At 42.4% G+C, this 15,362-nt stretch overlaps 1 protein-coding gene across 7 annotated transcripts in view; it reads right to left on the bottom strand.

The window, feature by feature from the left end:
* The window catches only part of TUNAR (TCL1 upstream neural differentiation-associated RNA), a 182,058-nt gene that overhangs the window by 15,239 nt on the left and 151,457 nt on the right, over window positions 1-15,362 (bottom strand). The window contains exon 1 of one of the 7 annotated variants that reach the window (XM_068148868.1): window positions 7,885-8,114. The exons of the other annotated variants lie outside the window; for them this stretch is intronic. The gene's annotated coding sequence lies outside the window, so the exon portion shown is untranslated. Of the gene's footprint in view, window positions 1-7,884; window positions 8,115-15,362 lie in introns of those variants that run through there. 7 annotated transcript variants of the gene reach the window in all.

Below are 15,362 nucleotides of genomic sequence, written 5' to 3'. Positions count from 1 at the left end.
GGGTCTGATCCAGTTTGTTCTGGCAAGTGATTCTGACCCCCCAGGTAGCTCAGAACTCAAAGGAGGCAAAGGATGTGCCGTATAAAGTTTTATACTTTAACCTTTCTTCTCCTCAGTTGTGACTCTGAGATGTTATACAACCTCAAAACAGACTCTGGGACCATATACAACCTCAAAACACTCAGGACACCTAAGCTTAGTTATAAAGACACCAATCAATATTTTGAGTATTTTGAATACAGGTATCTTAGAGACAAATCTATCACCTCCAGCAGAACAATGATCCTTAAATACCAAGCTATTACTACAGATTTTCCTTTATCATCAGGGGAAGGACAGAAAGAACAAGCCAAAATGGAGATTTCTCCCAAAATTGGCTTATAAGATATCCTGTAAAGGCCAAATTTGCTGTGGTGTTAGTGGGCATTAAATAGGGCCAGATCACAGTCTAGCTGACCAGGTGTTCCCTTGCTGTTAGCTGTTACCAAATGTGCACAGGGTGCCCGTAGTAATGCTTACCCCTCCATACCTAACTAGAGTCAGAAATCTGCAGTTCAAGCACTTCCTCCACCAGAGGAGTGAGCTTTTAGTTTGATGCCCCTTCATAGGTTTGTTTTCTTGAAATTTGTCTGATTGGTGCATAAAGTTATTATTTTGTTACCATATGGTATTCTTTAGTGTGGCAATGCATCTAAAGCCCCTTCCTCCCCTGCTGTGGAGTCGGGATGGGGATGAAGGTCAGGAAGTGCGGGAAGAAGGGTAAGGAGGAAGGCACCTCTCCCCCTTTCAAGGCCTTGTCAGATGGCACCTGGTTGCATGTCAGGGGTATCTGGACAATGCAGAACCTGATGCTGATCAGTTTCTTGCACTTTTTTGTCACGTGGAATATGATCTGTGGCATTTGCAACACAGGACATTTGGGCCATGAGCTGACGATATAAAACAGATTTGCTAGAGAGCACTAGAGGCTCTGCCGAGGATTTCCTCCCCCACATGTGTGGGCCACACATTGCAGTCCAGAAGAATTCCTCAAGATACACTAGACACTAGGGGGACTACCCACAACTGGAACCAGCATTGTGAGTGCATTGCTCTTGGGTTCTGTCATTTTCCAAATACTGACCTTTAAACATTTGTACCTGTTCCAGTACTCTGGGAGATGTTGTGCAACCGACCAATGAACCTGTAAATAACATTTTTCTACATTTGTATATATGTGGCAGGATATCTATATTAATAAAATAATTTATATTTTTATTACTTCCCTGCCTGCGCCCCTTTATTCGCAGCATTTAGCCATGAGCTCCAAAGGTAATTAAGGGACGTCTGGAAAGGTATCCACTTGTTATTTGAACCTGTTACTTCATTTCAAAATCATGAGTGATCAACTTTTATTCTGCAGGCCATCTACAACACTGTCTATTTCTCACCATACACTGGCAGTCATCTGTTTTTTCAAGTCTGAGAATCCCTGGTCTGTCAAGCTGTTTTCTCGTACAGAAGCCATTCCATGCCTTTAGTTATTTTTGTTGCCTTTTCTAGTTATATGAGGAGGTTTTGAAGCAACAAAGGACAAAACCATCCTGAACTTCTGGAATTTATGTGGAGTTTGTGTGCTGAAGGTGTATTGTCCTTGCTCCAAAGATTTTATAGTTTACACATACCAAATTTGGCAGAAAGGACACCTTTCATTTAATGAAAAGAAAATAAAAGAAGAAGAAGAAAAAAAAAGGTAGCTAAAGGCCTCCCATAACCCAGAATTTATGACAAATATTTCAAAATAGTTGAAATTTGTAGTTGGATTTCTTTCTCAATCCTTTACCCATCTTTTCTGACTTTAAAAAGCAACAACACAAAAAACTCGATGGTGTCTACACCAGCAGGGATGCTTACATATTCAGATTAAACTAACTAACTAAATCATCCCAAACCGTTACATGCCTTAAAATTTACATCTTTGCCCAGATAAAAGTAGCATTAACTAAAACAGCAATGTGAAAGAATGAAATGTTATGGTATCTCTTTCCATCATTTAAAATCTCAGCATCTTGTTTTCTCTTTCAGGGGTATCTCCAGGGTTCTCTTGTAGGAGAAAAAATAGCATGAAGCCCTGTAAAAGGAAATAATACAATACCCAAGTCTCAGAGAAAGACAGGTCTCCATTATCTACCTGAAGACATGTAACCTCTGTCAGAAGCACTTTGAAGATCTGCCCTCACCACTCTGTTGGAATGGGAACTGAGTTGATTCAGAAGATATTTAAGAAACATTAAGAGTAGAAAAGTGCCACAAATTTGTCTGGTTGGTTGGTTGGGTTTTTTTTTCCTTGCCAAGGCCAGGAGATAATTTGGCCTGCTATGGATCAAACTACCTTTACCTAAGATGTGACCTCTCCTTACACAACAACCTTGCACCAGAATAATATCCAGAAGCATGAGGGATGTAACACCAGAACTTCACTAGAAAAGAGCTGTTGATTTGTGGGTACAACATCAAGCTAGAAAGTCTAAAATATCCACTTTCACTTCCACTTATATTTTTATTCCAATAATTAATCACCGCTACGTTAACGAGTACCGCAAATAATTCTAGCCAATTGTCACTTTCTGATTTAAGAAAGTTGTATTCAGATTTTTATAGCTTTTAATAATTATAATTAATTTGATGTGAAATGATAACTGCCAGCTATTTGTCTCAGGGGAAATATTTTCCTGGGGAAAAATAACAAAATTACTCAGTTTTGAAATTTGTAGGGGTGATGCTTGGGAACCACTGCTTTATCTGGCAATCTTTCTGTGAAATACTCAAGTTCCTTCACTGTTGAAGCAAGGACTGCACTCTTAATTTTATTGTAGCTGGGATGGCTTGATCTAAGTGCTGAAGAAGGTCCCATGCATGTGAAAAGATATTTATTTGTAAGTGACCAGTTTTGCAGAAGAAATCGCCTCTCTTGCAATTTTCCCCCTGTTTTATTTCTCTCTTAGCTCAAAGCATCTTTGCAGCACTTCTGTAGATTGAAATGTCATTGACAATTCTCAAAAGGGAAAATTCACTAGCAGAAGATTTTTGGTTTGCTTTTGAAAAATTAGAACTTGTTTGGCTCTTTGTGTAATTGATTTGCAAAGACCAGTAAAAAATGCCACGATTAAAGGTGAACCAGGATGAAGTCAACCTCCTTCTGTTCATGTGTTATCGGTCGGGCTTTTGCTAAGCCCTAATCTTTTCATCACATTCCAGCTTCAGTCAGAGCATGGTGCATTTGCCATAGAAGAGGAGATAAAAAAGCTTTTCCTTGTAAAATGCTTCATTTTTTTTCTGCAGAATTTAAAAGGTGACAGGAGATTCTGAGGAGAGGAGCAGCAGTCTTTTGTCTGCAGGCATGAAATGTTGCCCTGAGGAATAGGACAACACATTCACACCACGCTTTTTAAAGCTGCTACCCTTTTCTGTGTTTCTGGGAGCCTCCTTGGGCCTGAAGGTTTGAATATGTGAAAGTGAGTACTGGCCATCATAATGGAAGCCATGAGATCTGCATCATGTGCTGCCAGGTAGTTTAAATAAGTTACATTGGATACCCACAGTTATGGGTATTTGCAATCTTACTCTTTTTTGCCTCAGGTTACCAGCTGTACTAGGGCGTAATGATATCCAGAATTGCTATTAAGGGGCTATAAATGGAAATAAGTCAGTGTTTGCACATGGTAAGGACTTGCACCGTAGAACACCCTGGAATACCCTACTGGGAAATAATTTTGCCTTCACAGTGGAGTCTGAGCTATGCATTGAACAGTGAAAAGAAAATCAGATATTGAACTCACAAACTGTGTCATCTATTATGTGCACCAAGCGAGACTCAGATCCTGGGCAAAAATAGTCTATGACTGATGCACCTGTGCAAGGTGGCAAATTAATGGAGTAGAGACAATTTTGCTTGCAGCATTTCTTAGCTTCAAGTGCTGAGCTGTGCAACCTTGATAATGTTCTTTTCACATACTGTTTTGTGTGTAATTATTACCTATATCAGCCCAAATTTAAAAATAGAGCACTTCCATACTGAATGCCTCTTTTAGGACACAGATGCAGCTGACTCTCGAAGGTGCCAATAACCTGCAACATATGCTGAAGGCTACTGGGCACCATCACAGCAACACCACCTAAAATCTGAACATTTCAAAGCTTCTTTCACAGTCCTGATATGTGCAGTCCAAAATGGAGGCAGATGAAAATCCCTTGCTGCTTTTCAAATGCTAGATCTAATAAGATAAAATAACAGATAATTTGGGGAAGAAGACAGTTTCTAAAACAAAGTTATCAAAGTAGGATAACACTCCAGGCAACCAACTCCCACACCTTTTATCATCATCATTAGTCATTTATATTGCAGCAGCATGCAGCAACCCCTGCTGACGTCTGGGCTAGAAACCAGACACAGATAGCGAGAATGATACCTAGCCCAAGCAGCTTACAAAATTACAACAGTGCAAAGTATCAGAAGGGGAGGGAGGAAGAACAGAAGGTTAAAGCAAGTTGCTGAAGGTCGATTTGCACAAAGCTGGCACAGCCAGGAGAGCAAAATCCTCATTCCCTGGAAGCAGCTGCCCCTCTGGCTTGTGCTCAGAGCAAGCACAGCATGGGGGGCAGGAAGCAGTGTGACTTGTGCTGCTCCTTGCTCCTATGGAAACAAGCTGGTTGTGTGGGGCATAGCATATTTAGGAAAGCATGAGAGTGAGGTGATATATCTTGTCTTCAGGGTTCTGAGCAGAGCTCTTTAGCAGAGAAGTGGGATTTAGAAATGAAGAGCTCGTGATTAACTCATTAAATGTCTGTCAAGGTTAAAAGGATGGGCAGTAAAGAAAGGAGTATGGGAAGAGCTGTATTTCCTAACCCCTGTCCATTGGCACATTGCTAACAAGTGCTCACTGTTAGGAATAATGGATATCAAAGAATGATTGAGGTTGGAAGAAATATTTGGAAGTCACTTGGTCCAATCCCCACTGCTCAACAAAGCCACCTACAGACAGTCACCTAGGACCACATCCAGATGGCTTTTCAGTATCTCCAACCATGGAGACTCTGCGACTTGTCTGTGCAACCTGTTCCAGTGCTTGCTCACCCTCACAGTTCTGTGCTTCCTGATGTTCAGAGGTTTCCATTGTTCAGCAAAGGATGTCACGTTGCATATGGAGCAAAGCTATTTGGGTTCATGTTTTGTCCTATGGCTTATTTCTTCTCTTTCAAAAAAGAGATGCTGTGGCTATTGATGTGGAGAGATTATTTTCATATGTCTCTCAACTCTGTACAGTATGCCTTACTATCCATGTTCTTTCTCTGTCTGCAGTGGGTACTGCACTATATAAGGAACATATTTTGATAGCTAATGTAATGCAACATACACATCATGTTGCCTCAAGGTCATGGTAAATTGTATCTGTTCATATGATGCATCTTGACATACTCTAATGTAGTGCCAGTAATTTAAAACAATGCCTGTATAAAATGTGAATAAGACCAAGAGCATAGCCACAAAGCTGAAAGTATTCCACTGCTTTCTTGTACTAAGAGTATTAATTAGCATATTGATAACATCTCTTAAGGATTTAGGGAGAGAAATGTATATTCTGATACATTTTTCATCAATGAACATGAAGCCAAATGCTGTTCACCAAACCTTGAGTAAAATTACCGTTAAAAGGAGAACTAATCTGGATTTACACTTCCACAATAAGAAGCTAAATTTAACCATGGTTTGTTTAAAAAAAAAACAAAAAACCACCACATAATGGATTCTTTAAAATATTTCTTGCAATAAAGAGGCTGTCAATAATAATTTAAAAAAAAAAATAAATCATAGTATCTGGCTTATGCAAAATTGGTCACTGGAAATGATTGTGTGTGGGTCCCATGGTGCTTATAATACACAGGGAGAGCTCCGTGTCCCACCAAACTGGTGTGATAATTAAATAAACAGCAACACACCTAGAAACAGTAGGTTAGCAATGATCCTTTCAACTTAATTTTAAAAAATATTTATCAGTTATGAATTGTTGCCCAAGATATTCTGCATATTCCCCTAGACCTGTTTTTTGATTCTAGGAGCTGTCACACCATCCCGATAGGGTTAACGCGTTCTCCATTAAGCTCACATTTGCAAAGTATCCATTTGGCTCTAGTTGTAGTTTTAAAGCCAAATGGACCTCTAAGGAGAGGTTTACCCTTTTCTTCACCTTTCATTTTGTAAGGCAGCATCAAAGAGTGCTGGATGAGGTGTCTGGGAGAAACAAGTGTACCAGAGAAACAAAAAAAAAGCTTACGGTCATGAACCATCTACAACCCACAGAAGATGGTAGCCCAGCAGTAGAACAATGTTCTTCAGACTCTGGTGAGAGAAAGGACATAAGCACTAACTATAAAAAAGATATTCATGTATTAACAGTTAACAGCACGGAAATAAATTCTGACAGAGGGAAAAAATGAAGAAAAATGGAAGATCCTCCATGAGCCTCAAAAGAAAAAAAAAAAAACACACTTGGGCAAAACTTCTCTAAAGGCTTTTTGAGGGCAAATTCTAAAGACCAAACCAAATATTAGTTCAGGTTAACCTGAAACTTTTTACTAAGAAAAGTTCTGGACTTGCTTTATTATGTAGGAAAGAAATGGAAGGCAGCAAAATTTGCTGCTGATTTAATTGTGGACTGAGAAATTACACCTCCTAGTGGTGTCTAGAAGGTCTACACCTTCTAGACACTGGTAAACATAATTAACCTATTCAATGATACCATTGCATTCCTAGATATTATGATTTCAGAACCTATCTGTAATGTAAATTAAACAAGCAATTGTACTGATTAGTAGATGTGAAAGGAATAAGACTATGTGATTGAAAAGTTGATTGTGAAAAGTGCTTTTAAATCCAGAATACCTGTGGCAGAACAAGATGAAACACTTTGTCTAAATTTATGAAGCTGCCCATTGAAGCTCCAGAGAACACAACTATTTTTCTCAGTTTCCAGATCACTACCTTATTCTTTGGACCACATGTCTCTGTGGACTGCCTGGTTTAAAATGATGCAGCTCAGCTTCAGTTTATACTAGTTGAAGTCTTGCAACATAAGTTTTTTTAACAAGTCACTTTGCAGCACCAACAGTTTAATTCATCTTAACAGAAACATAGAAATAGAAACAGGAAAATGCCTTTTGACCTTTGCTGTTGGCTACAACCAAACCATGCAACAAAAAAGAGCAGAGAGGAAATGTAGGACATACACTCCAGATGAAAGAAAAATGTTTGGGTCTGCAACACAGCACCTTGGAGAAAACATCCAAGAACAATTCATCCTGCTGAAATATTATTCTCATAAGGCTGCAAGGGTCAGTGTCATATTAAATTATGCACTGTACAAGTGCCAGCCATAGAAGAAGACCCACCCACAGGCCCTACTCTCTTGGGCAGCAGGTCACTAAACACACAGGTCACTAGCAATTGACCTATGGCTCTAGAGACTCCAAGGAGAGGCTCAAAGAAACCCCAAATATAATATGCACAATTACTTTTTTTTCCTATTGTATGCATTACTTTCCTAAAGAAGATGAATAAAGCATTAATAATGACACTCTCCTGTCAATTCAGTGTTCATCAATGCCAATGATGAATGCAAATAAATTAACACAACTCAGAAAAGAATCCTTAAACTAAATTCTTCTCCATTTCTCCCTGATACAGAAGCAACTTTACAAAGATATCCCCTCATTTAAAGTAATTTTTCTTTAAAACTTCCCATCTGATTAATTCCATTCACACACACCTCACTTAAGAAGCTAAGGAACAACAGGATAAGCAAACTAGGACATAGCTTCTCCTGAATGTCACTGACACAGCTAACATACCTGACCCTTGCTCTCTTTTTCACACCATGGCAGCCATGGATAGGGGCCATCCTTTTATCACTCTGAGATTTTTTTGCTGTTGAGTTTGGCATGGGTTTTGCTTCAGTCAGACCACAGACCTGGCTCTGTGTCTCCGGAAGCCTTTCAAGTTCAGTCTGACAGTTGAACCATACTTCTCAATTCCTTAGATCTCCAGATGCCAACCACACTCTAATAATTCACATAGAAACTCTGCACAGTGACTGCTGACTGAAACGCAGCCAGCTCTTGAATGAAGCACAGGCAGTTACAAACTGAGGAGACATGCCAAATTGCACAGAGGAGAGGAAGAGATGAAGATCTTTTTTCTGAAGAGAAAGCATATGGAAAATTTATATAGGGAAATGTCTCATTTCATGAATCAAAAGATGCAACCTTCTAAGCCAAAAACTCTAGACCCTGAAAGCTCATAACTTTACATTAGTACAGCAGTTATATTAGCTTTCCTGTCTTTTAAAAACCCAAGACAAAAGTTTAATGTGTCTGACTCTGCTTTTTTAAATAAAAAGTGAGAGTTACACTAGAAAAACTTCAATTTGAAATCTCAGTGGCTTGCCGGGTATGTTGAAGAAGAAAGCTTTTTCATGGTACAACCTTCTGGATTTATTTTAATAACAGACTTTTGCTTTCCATAGATCAAATATTTATATTCTTTTTGTTATTTGAAAAACCTGTCTGGGGACATATAAATCTGCCTGAATCATAATTACACTGGCCTACATTTCATGCCTGTATTCAGACTAGGAACTATGGCAGAAGCTGTAGCAAAATTTAAAAATCTATTCTGCATCAGTCGGTAAGAGAGACTCCAGCTACTTTTCAAAAAGGATAGTCTATTTTATGAAGAAGAAATTAATTCTGTCAAAATTGCAGGAGGACAAGATTTGGCCAGGAATAATTTTTTCCTTATTTCTGAAAGTAAACACTGATTTCTGAGCCTGTCTTCCCAAGCTCACGAATTTCTTTCTTCTGGTTCCTCCCTATTTCTCTTTCTTTCTCTAATCCTTTTTTCACTCGAGCTTGCTTGAAGGGTGCAAGCCAAAGCAGGAGCTGTTCAGTGACAGGGAGTGGTTGCAGGCACCTTGCAGAGCAAAGAACAAGAGGACCCAGTCTCAAGCTGCACCAGGGGAGGTTTAGGCTGAATGTTAGGAAGAAGTTCTTCATAGAGAGAGTGATTGCCTATTGTAATGGGCTGCCTGGGGAGGTGGTGGAGTCACCCTCACTGGGGGTGTTTAGGAGGAGACTTCATGGGACACTTGGTGCCATGGTTTAGTTGATTAGATAGTGTTGGATGATAGGTTGAACTCGATGATCTTGAAGGTCTCTTCCAACCTGGTCTTTTCTATTCTATTCTATTCTAAAGCAGCATTGCTGCAGCTCACTGTCTTTAGGGGTAAAGGAAAGAGGGATGTAGACTGGTGGAGTCTTTCAAAGGGAAAGCTTAGGGTTGTACAACTCATAGTTACATTCAAACCCCCACAAATAATCTAAGAATCAGGCTTTTTATGGAAACTCACTGGCAGTGTTTTACTTTGAATAGTGCTGCTTCTTGGACTACAAATGTCAAAAGCATATCTGTAGTGATGCACTGCTCCAGGCTGGCCTTGGGAAACCCTTCATAAAAATCTGTCAGTGAAGCTGGGTAACTTCCCTCCTCTGACAAAGTAATCCATTCTGGTCACAACTACGCTCTCTGCACACTCCCTGGGGCTAAAGTAAACATTACTGAGGAGAAAATGTGCATGATCTCCATTTGGCAAGAGAGCTACTCTGAACCAGCACCAGGACCAGTGTGCTCGAGCTGAGAGGTGCTCTGTTTTGGTTTCTTTTGGGGGCTTTTTGGGGTGGAAGGACCTCAGCAGACAGCGAGGACTGGCAGGGTCATCTTCTCACGTGCCTGCTCGAGAGGGTGACGTCAGCCACAGGAAATTTAAACGAGGCAGAGCAAAGCCGCACAACGCCATTTGGCAAGAGAGCCTTCTGGCTGCTTGCAGCGAGCAGTGTGTGCCGGGTCAGCCAAGAGTGTGGAAGCCTCTGTGGTAGCTTGGGCAAAATATAGTAGTCAGGTGGAATATATATATTTAACAATAAACAATAAAAACCCCCAAGCTTATTTCACCTGCATGAAGAGATCCAGCCATGGTAACTACTCAGCCAAAGGCTGCTAGAAAATGGTAGGTACCCAGACGGAGCCAGTGCACAAGCATGCAGGTGTCCAGGCTGCTAGCTGCAGAGAGTGCTGGAGCGTGGCACTTGGAATGGAGGGTGAAGGACACAACACCTGTGTGAGATGTGACCAAGTGAATTATCTTCTCAATCTGGTGGCCGAGCTAAAAGATGAATTTTCAAGACTCGGGACTATAAGGGAATGCAAAAGGGAGTTAGATATGTGGGAGCAGACTTTACAGACCTTCCCTGTTCAGGAAGGCATCCCTGGAAAAAGGGGGGAACAGATACAGGTCCCTGTTAGGAGAAGCATGGGGAATCCACCCCAGCCTTCTTCATCTCCCCCATTGCCCTTGCGCAATACGTATGAGACCCTGCAGGTTGAGAGCAATGTGGATGAGCAGACAGAAGAGGAACCGTCTAAAAGGATGCCTAAAGCAAATCAGTCCGCACCCATCATCAGGACTAGTGCCATAAAGAAAATGAAGAGAGTAATTGTTGTTGGAGACTCTCTCCTGAGGGGAACAGAGGGTCCTATTTGTCATCCTGACCCATCTCACAGGAAAGTCTGCTGCCTACCTGTGGCCTGGGTAAGGGACATCACCAGGAGACTACCAAAGCTAATCCAGCCCTCTGACTATTACCCATTGCAGGTAATCCAAGCTGGAAGCAATGAGATTGATAAGGGCACTAGGACAATCAAAAAGGAATTCAAGGCCCTCAGACAATTGATTTATGGGGCAGGAACTCAAGTGGTGTTCTGCTCAGTTCTCTCAGTGGCAGGGGTGTACACAGAAAGGAACAGGAGAACCCATGCCATCAACAAATGGTTCAAGGGATGGTGCCAGCAGCAGAATTCTGGGTTCTTTGATCAAGGGGCAACTTTTACCACACCTGACTTGCCGGACCCAGATGAGGTGAATCTATCTAGAAAGGGCACTCAAGCTGGCCACTTCTGTGAAAGATAATAAAAAGCTTTTTTATAAATATATTAATGGTAAAAAGAGGGGCAAGGAGAACCTCTACTCCTCATGGGGCCTGGAGGGGAATATTGCAACTAAAGATGAGGAAAAGGCAGAGATACTAAATACCTTCTTTGCCTCCACTTTCAACAGTAAGGCAGGAGGACCTCAGGACAGGTGGCATCCTGAACTGGTAGATGGGGTCAGGGAGCAGTATAATCCCCCTGAATCCATGAGGGACCTGCTGAGCCACTTGGATACTCACAAGTCCATGGTACTGGATGGGATCCATCCTAGGGTGCTGAGAGAACTGGCAGATGAGCTGGCCAAGCCACTCTCCATCATTTACTACCAGTCCTGGCTCACCAGAGAGGTCCCAGATGACTGGAAACTGGCCAATGTGATGCCCATCTACAAGAAGGGCTGGATGGAGTAACCTGGAAACTACAGGCCTGTCAGCCTGACCTCAGTACCAGGCAAGATCATGGAGCAGATCACCTTGGGGGCAATCACAGTGTGTCTGCAGAATGGCCAAGGAATCAGGTCCAGCCAGCATGGATTCAGGAAGGGCAGATCCTGCCTGACCAACCTGATCTCCTTCTATGACCAGGTGACTGCCTGGTGGATGTGAGGAAGGATGTGGATGTAGGCTACCTGGATTTCAGCAAGTACTTTGACACTGTCCCCCATAGCAAAATCCTGGACAAGCTGTCAGCCTGTGGCTTGGACAACAGCATTCTGTGCTGGGTTAGGAACTGGCTGGAAGGCCGAGCCTAGTGAGTGATGATGAATGATGCCACATCCAACTGGCAGCCAGTCACTAGTGGTGTCCCCCTGGGATCAGTGCTGGGCCCAATCCTGTTCAATATCTTTATTGATGATCTGGATGAGGGGATTGAGTCCACCATTAGTAAGTTTGCAGACGACATCAAGTTGGGGGCAGGTGCCGATCTGTTAGAGGGTTAGGAGGGCTCTGCAGAGGGATCTTGACAGGCTGGACAAACGGGCAGAGTCCAACATGAAGTCGTTTAACAAGTCCAAGTGCTGGGTGCTGCACTTTGGTCACAACAACCCCATGCACTGCTACAGGCTGGGGTCGGAGTGGCTGGAGAACAGCCAAGCAGAAAGGGACCTAGGGGTACTGGTTCACAGCTGGCTGGACATGAGCCAGCAGTGTGCCCAGGCAGCCAAGAAGGCAAATGGCGTCCCGACCTGCATCAGAAATGGTGTGGCCAGCAGGAGCAGGGAAGTCCTTCTGCCCCTGTACTCAGCACTGGTTAGGCCACACCCTGAGTCCTATGTCCAGTTCTGGGCCCCTCAGTTTAAGAAGGACATTGAGACACTTGAATGTGTCCAGAGAAGGGCAACAAGGCTGTTGAGAGGCCTCGAGCACAGCCCTATGAGGAAACAGTGAGGGAGTGGGATTGCGTATCCTGGAGAAGAGAAAGCTCAGGGGAGACCTTATTGCTCTCTACAGCTTCCTGAAAGGAGGTTGTAGCTAGGTGTGGGTTGGTCTCTTCTCCCAGGCAACCAGCACCAGAACAAGAGGACACAGTCTCAATCTGCACCAGGGGAAGTTTAGGCTCGAAGTGAGGAGGAAATTCTTCACAGAAAGAGTGATTGGCCATTGGAATGTGCTGCCCAGGGAGGTGATGGAGTCACCATCCCTGGAGGTGTTCAAAAAAGGATTGGTGTGACACTTGAAGCCATGGTTTAGTTAGTCATGAGGTGTTTGGTGATAGGTTGGACTTGATGATCTCTGAGGTATTTTCCAACCTTACTGATTCTGTGATTCTATGACTTATAAATGCACAGCACTTTACCTCATGGAGGTATTTGCAAATATTTAAGAACAGGACAGCTTTCTCTTAGATACCTGCATGTACACCATGCTCTGCCAGCGTGGTGACTGTGCCACCCTCCATACACTTCACATCCAGCTAACAACAAACACTTCCACACCACATTTTTCATAAGAATTTTGCTGTACATTGTTGCCTATCATGGAGCAAATGGCTGAGTGGCCACAGCAACAGGTTGGAACTGGGGAGTTAAGGGTTTCTGGTCCCAGGTGGCATGCCTATTAGCACAGGGACGTCCTTTGCAGTTGGGAAGTTGGTCAGCATGAACAATCCTGGCTCTGAGGAACTGTCTCTGTCATTACCTCTCATTATCACTCTCTCCCCAGGTATGTGCTGCTGAGAGGATGCTGTGCAGAGCTACCACACATTTCTTTAAAGCACATGATTTCTACCTTGTCAAGCACTATATGGGTTGCCTTTCCCTCACTATTGCCAGGTAGTAATTGCTAACCAGAAAAACAGAGATTTACAAAAATGATTGCTCTTTATAGATGGCACATTGCCCTCTCTCAAGAGCATAAACCCTCTATTAGCACAAGCCTCTCTTGCTTTCCTTCTGTTTTCTGATTTCTGACTTTGTGTAAATGCTAATTTTGAGGCAATTTGTGTGTAATTTTTCTGTCAAAACCGTAAGCACTGGAATATTACTAGGCATCTCATCAAAGAAAGAATTACAGATGTATGGTCTTCATTATTTTGTTACAGTTTTGCACATTTATCTTTTTTAACAATGTAGTAAACAAGATATTTAAAGCCTCCCAAACATGGGCTAGAAATTCCTCCTATTACAATTTGCAGTCACATACAACTGACATCAGCTCCATTTCTGTTGCAGTTAGAGGACTGGTGCACATGTAACCATGCCCAGTGTAGCTCAAACATAGCCAGAGGGGAGCAGAAGTCTCCTAGAACATATAAGAGCCTGCACCTTTCATTAGGAGCAGCTACCTGAAACCACAGTTACATGCATTAGACACCCCCTTAAGCCCATGCCCTACCATCTTCCCTCTGCTTCTTACTTAATCCAGTTAGATCAGTGCCAGCTGGGTACACTTATGCAGGTTGTTTAGTACAAGTATAAATAAACATCCTAAGTGGTGATATGCAGTTTTTTTATGAGAAGGAACAAGAAATCAGTTCTTTTCATTGTTAATTGTTTTCGTGCAGTTTTGTGGCTGACAAAGAAGTTGGATGAGCAAAACTAATCAAGATGATTAGAGATACCCATTTGTGGAACAGCTCTGCTAATACCAGTGGAGATCTATGTGTAAAGTAAAGGCATCGTGCAGAAATATAGATATATGCCCTGAACGTTTGCCAAAGCCCTCTAGTATATGGCATATAAACATCTAAAGAGCTTTAAAAGAATGGAAAGAAAGTTTCAGGTGAATAGAATAGAATAGAATAGAATAGAATAGAATAGAATAGAATAGAATAGAATAGAATAGAATAGAATAGAATAGAATAGAATAGAATAGAATAGAATAGAATAGAACAGAACAGAACATCCAGCCTAAACCTCCCCTGGTGAAGCTTGAGACTGTATCTTCTTGTTCTCGTGCCACTTGCCTGGGAGAAGAGACCAACCCCCACCTGTCTACAACCTCCCTTCAGGTAGTTGTAGACAGCAATAAGGTCTCCTCTGAGCCTCCTCTTCTCCAGGCTAAGCAACCCCAGCGCCCTCAGCGTACAGGTCCTGCAGGTGTATCAGGGCCAAATCCTGGCTGCCTCTTGCCCGCAGCCACATGGAGCACTGAGGTCTGCTCAGCCTCGTTCCTTTAATTGCAAAAAAAGATCCAAGAGGTTTTCTTCAAGCTCATAGCCCTGCACAAGCATAAATTGATGTATTCATGGTATTCTGGGTTACATGAAAAAGCATCAGCCTTGCACTTTTGTGCTGTATCACCCAGCCAGTAAACTAGAAGAAGTAAGGCCAAATCCTGAGAGGGTAAAGCCAGTCAAGCTACATCAGTGAACACTATCTGAAAGCACAGACATTGTTTGGCATATATCTTAAATTGTCAGGAGGAGCAGCCAGTGAGCAATGCAATACCTGACCTGTCAGCATGACACAGATCATTTACATAGCTTTTTACAAACATTAACAGATTAATCCTCACCTTGGGACACACAAGCAAGGTTCAGTAGCCCTGACGAACAGATCTGGAAGCTGACTCACACACTGGTTTGTAACCTGATTTCCAGGAGAACCCAGCATCTTTAAAGCAGAGGAGGGGGTGGGACTTCACACCTCCAGACCAGGAGAAAAAGAAGTGTGAAGCAGATAGCAGCTTTGGTCCCATCTAGTGTCTGTGGGGAACTGTGCTACAAGGGCATTCTTAAGTCCTCTTACTCCTCTTCAATCCACACCAGCAATTGCCAATCCCAATCAGGATTCCGGCACAGAGGACACAAGCACTTTCATGTGCAAAGCACTGCACGTCACTCC

This window comes from Melanerpes formicivorus, unplaced genomic scaffold (genome assembly GCF_026170545.1).
Source record: "Melanerpes formicivorus ecotype bairdi unplaced genomic scaffold, bMelFor1.0.p_v2 SCAF_17, whole genome shotgun sequence".
In the NCBI taxonomy this organism is placed as follows: Eukaryota; Metazoa; Chordata; class Aves; order Piciformes; family Picidae; genus Melanerpes; species Melanerpes formicivorus.
Note: the sequence above shows the minus strand (reverse complement) of the source record. Positions and strands in the feature narration are given on the sequence as shown.